Below are 5,000 nucleotides of genomic sequence, written 5' to 3' on the forward strand. Positions count from 1 at the left end.
AAAAGTCTTTAGAAAGAATTGATGCGAATAATGAAATAAAGCCATGTCTTTTCAGAACCTCACCGCCAGCCATTATTTTACTGTTTGTTTACGATTATGTTAAAGATGACAGGACGTCAGAGGGTTCTGTAGTGTAGTAGCTATCACTCTGCTTTACACGCAGAAGGTCCTGGGTTCACTCCCCAGTGGAATCAGACTTAGGTTTGAAGTGAGAACCCTGTCCTCTTACCACCTGACCTGGTTTAAAAGGTGCTCTAAGCCACAGGATCCCAAACTCTCCCTCAAAATGTGGAATAACAAATTTTCCAGCCCCTGAACTTGAACAGCAGAGCAGAGTGGCGCAGTGGAAGCGTGCTGGGCCCATAACCCAGAGGTCGATGGATTGAAACCATCCTCTGCTAATTCCTATGCTTTCTATCAGCAGTAAGGCCGTTTCCAGTCTGTTGATGCAAGTGTCTGAAGTGAAATGTCTCCAGCTGCTGAAAGTAACTTAACGGTGTGTCAGTTCATTTCATCCATAAAATGGAAACTACAGTGCTCATACCCGCTGTAACAACCAAAAAACTGGAGGGTAATACAATATATATACTACAGTATAAATACAGTAAAAAAGAAACTGTAAAACATGTACATCTAAAGTGCTTGTGGTCCTGCCTGAGGTATAAAAGAGAGAGCATCCGCTTCGTTTGTGTCACAGGAGGTCTTAGTCTACCACTACGTTCTATAACCCTACCAATCAGATTACCACAGGAGGTCTTAGTCTACCACTACGTTCTATAACCCTACCAGTCAGATTACCACAGGAGGTAATATCTTTTGCAGCTCTTTTAAAGACTCTACATAATACCTGCTGGAGATGCCAGGTCCTCATACATGGAAAGCATGAGCTCTACCACTGAGCTACATCCCCTAAAGATTTTCAAATTTTTTTGACTTTTCTGAGATAGACTTATCTTTATTATCCTTTTGGGATGGCTCCCACGAGGAATTGAAATATCACTGAATAAAAGAAGAAACCTGGGTAAAACATGTAATGGTAATGTTGTATATGGCTTCAAAACATGTAAATGCAACAGCAGTGGCTGGAAATCAAACCTGGGCAAAATGATTGCACTGCTATGGTACAAAATCATAGTCAAAAAGTAAAAAGTAACACACCTGTTGCCTTTCTGCTAGACAATCACTGCAAATGTTGTAACACAGACTGAAAAGAAATACATTGGTGGAGACTGGTGTCTTCCAGTAACTATGAGGTAACACAATTTTGTTCATAAAAGCACATCTGCAATTTGGTAAACTGTGATGCGTCATTTGTGTGCTACCACTCTGAAAGACTGTCTCTCGTTATCGGCAGGATTCGGACCTGCGCGGGGAGACCCCAATGGATTTCTAGTCCATCGCCTTAACCACTCGGCCACAACAACCTGAAAAGAAGAATTATACCTGTTTGCACAAACGTTCATAAACTTTTCAATTAGTTAGTAGTAGTTACCAGACACGGGCAAAGTGCAAATTGTAGTGTACTGCCTGTGTCTGTGGATCCTCGTGGAGGCAGCTTGATTGATTGATATGCTCCCTTATTTGTACCATAACAGAGATCTAATATTTTATCAAATCGGGTTGGGCAAGTAACCTTTCTGGTTACTTCTTGACAAATAAACTGCAATGGTTGGGAAACAAAACCTGGGTCAATTGCGGGGGAGGTAGCTATGCTCACCACTATACCATCATCACTGGGCAACACAATGTTGACTGCAAATGTTGCAACACATCTGGGCATTGAGACTGAAAATAAATGCCAGAGATGCATTGGTGGAGACGGGTTTCCAGTTTCCAGATTTTTGCATTAAGTACCATACATGCAAGGATGCACAACACTGTGCTATACAAATTTGTTCAAATCCGTCTCAGTTGCTGAGTTAAGCTGGACATGGTTAAAAGTGCACAGAGTCATCAGACACTTATTAAGTTAATCTTCCACTTTATTGCCTTGTTACACTTGTTGCATTATTTAATTTCATCCGTCAGAGTAAGATCGTCTAAGCTCTTTTACAGACTGGACCATAACACCTGATGGAGATGCCAGGGACTGAACCCAGGTCCTTATAAATTCAAAGCATGCATTCGACCACTGAGCTGCATCCCCTGAAGTTTGTCTGATTTTTTTTTACTTTCTTGAAACCTGGGTTAAAAAAGTCGTAGTGTAGTATGTCGTAACAAGTCCAAATTTAAAGTTCTGTTGTAAAACAAGAAGAATCCAAAGTCCTCTGGAGAATGCGGACATTGACCCGCTACCTCTCACATGCTAAGCAAGCGCTCTACCATTTGAGCTAATTCCCCCTTTCAGAAATTGTCATATAATGTTGAAAATCCATAAAAGTCATAGTATAGTATGTCAAAAAAATCATAAAGTCATAGTATAGTATGACAAAAAATCATTAAATGTCATTAAAAAGTCATAGTAAAGTATGTCGAAAAATTCATAAAGTCATAGTATAATATTCCTAAAAAGTTGTAGTGTAGTATGTCTTAACAAGTCCAGATTTATATTTCTTGTTGTAAAGCAAGAAGAATCCAAAGTCCTCTGGAGAATGCGGGCATTGATCCCGCTACCTCTCGCATGCTAAGCAAGCGCTCTACCATCTGAGCTAATTCCCCTTTTCAAAAGAAGTCATAGTATGTTTAAAAAATCGTAAGTCATAGTATAGTATGACAAAAATTAATAAAATGTCATAAAATTCATTTTAGAGTATGTCAAAAAAATCATAAGTCATAGTATAGTATGACAAAAATTCCTAAAATGTCATAAAAATTCATTTTAGAGTATGTCAAAAATTCATGAGTCATAGTATATAAGTATGACAAAAATTCATAAAAAGGCATAAAAAGGCATAGTATAGATGTTGAAAAATTTCATAAAAAGTCATGAAAAGTCATAGTATAGTATGTCAAAAATTCATAAAAAGTAATGTAAAAAACTAAAGAAGTCTCTTGGATGAGAGACAAAACATCTGCGGAGGACATTTTACCAAGTCCAGTTGCCCTCGGCCTAGTTATGGACTTTCGGGGTAATAGCATGGATCAGGAACCAAAATGGACACATCTGGACTCAATGTGGGCATTGTACGGCAATATTTGACACGTTTAGAGCACAAAGACAATTATCAGTTTATTTCCCAATTGTCAGGTATATTTGTGGACTCAGTTGGACATTGTTGACAGAAACATTGGTGGATCTTGATTCCCACCATAGGATTTGTCCTGTATTGCAAATTGCCTTCACATCCCGTGCAATGTATTGCCATTGTCAAGCACATTGCCACCCTGGTGACTTTCTTCCATGTCTCCATTAACGCCCGTATATTTGGGCTGACAGTTGAGAAACCTTCCCTTGGTAACTATGACATGGATGACTGAGAAACTACCATTTCATGACGTTTAATTTACTATATCATAATTTTCAAACAGGTCCTACTGAACATCTGTAGGATCAGTCAGGATGGCCGAGCGGTCCAAGGCGCTGCGTTCAGGTCGCAGTCTCCACTTTAGGCGTGGGTTCAAACCCACTTCTGACAATAATTGTTTTCATTTGGAACTAATGTCTGAGAGTTGATATTGGGAATAAAGAACTTAGCAGTTCTTTGTATTCAAGAGGACATGAATTTGCACGAGAAACCCAATTGAAGTACAGCGTTTTGTGAGCATCTTTATTGTCAACACATGTAAAGTTACTGACTCTGATTTAACTGAGGGATCTGTGAAAGTTATCTTTTTTCTTTTTTTTAAACTTTGGGTTGTGTACAGAACAGGAGAAAAGGGTTCTTTGTTGCATCCAGATTTTTATGTGTTACAGATAAAAAGCGCAAATTGACATCATTCCATCCAATACGGTTAAGACGGGGTTGACAGATAGATTTAAAATCCTTACAGATAAACAGTCATTGTAGCTGTTTGCAGGATTTCTGCAAAATTTACCGAGATGAAACTGGGCCGTATAGTGGCGATTATACGAAAAGAGAGAAGTACTTCTACTTGTTGTTACCTGTCGTTGCTATGGGTAACAAGAGTTCACAGTCACTTGTTTCCTTCGGGGCCCGTAGTGGATGAAATGGTAAAACATTGGGCCCTGGATGCATAGAATGCCTGCCATGTTGAGCGACAAAATGTCGGTGTCCTGAAAAAAGGTTCTTTAACTCTATCTCCCCACCTCTTTCTTTTTGTTTCTTGTTCTGTCTTGGCAAGAAGAATTATGCTTTTGGGTTGTCTGTCCATCTCTACATTAGAATCAGAAATTCTTTATTGATCCCTGAAGGGAAACTCTGGAAAAAACTGCTACTTCGAGCCAGATTTGAACCAGCGACCTAAGGATTTCAGCTTTATGCCTCTATAGTCCTCTGCTCTACCAACTGAGCTATCGAAGGGAGACTAGCATAAATACACACACTTCCATTCTTGTGAATGTGGTAACAGAGGACCCCTGGAGGGATTTTCAGTGACAGATCACACTTTCAGTCTCAATGCCCAGATGTTTAGAAGATTTGAAGTGAACATTGTATTTCCCAGTGATGGTGGTATAGTGGTGAGCATAGATTTCACCAATCGTTGAACCTCAGTTTAACACGGAACAATCTCAGCAAGGTGATTGATGGATTATCTAGCTACTTCAGCAAGTTAGCCCAAATGACACAGCTGTAAGATCACATCGGTTGGCTTTCAGCTATGTAATAAATGCAAATGGCAGTGGTGGGATTTGAACCCACGACTCCAGAGAGACTGGAGCCTTAATCCAGCGCCTTAGACCACTCGGCTACACTACCTGCATGCATGAACTCTCTACATCGTGACAAACACCGGCATCGTAACTAATGGTATGCTTGTTAATTTATTGGGGAAAAAAAACCTTTGCAAGGAAAAAGCCAATATTTTATTAAAAAATGTTATCACACTTTGTCCATTTTTCTCTGGCATTTTTTCCATAACTGTTCATAACTTTTCTTTTG

At 39.4% G+C, this 5,000-nt stretch overlaps 3 non-coding genes across 3 annotated transcripts; all 3 read right to left on the reverse strand.

Annotated features, from left to right (window-relative positions):
* Positions 1-2,585: 2,585 nt before the first annotated feature.
* Positions 2,586-2,658, reverse strand: trnaa-agc (transfer RNA alanine (anticodon AGC)). The gene has a single exon. It is a non-coding gene; the product is annotated as a tRNA-Ala (tRNA).
* Positions 2,659-4,333: 1,675 nt separating this feature from the next.
* trnay-aua (transfer RNA tyrosine (anticodon AUA)) lies at positions 4,334-4,421 on the reverse strand. The gene is given in 2 exon segments: positions 4,334-4,369; positions 4,385-4,421. It is a non-coding gene; the product is annotated as a tRNA-Tyr (tRNA).
* A 314-nt stretch (positions 4,422-4,735) lies between these two features.
* trnal-aag (transfer RNA leucine (anticodon AAG)) lies at positions 4,736-4,817 on the reverse strand. The gene has a single exon. It is a non-coding gene; the product is annotated as a tRNA-Leu (tRNA).
* Positions 4,818-5,000: the final 183 nt, after the last annotated feature.

Source organism: Etheostoma spectabile, unplaced genomic scaffold (genome assembly GCF_008692095.1).
Source record: "Etheostoma spectabile isolate EspeVRDwgs_2016 unplaced genomic scaffold, UIUC_Espe_1.0 scaffold00009033, whole genome shotgun sequence".
Lineage (NCBI taxonomy): Eukaryota > Metazoa > Chordata > Actinopteri > Perciformes > Percidae > Etheostoma > Etheostoma spectabile.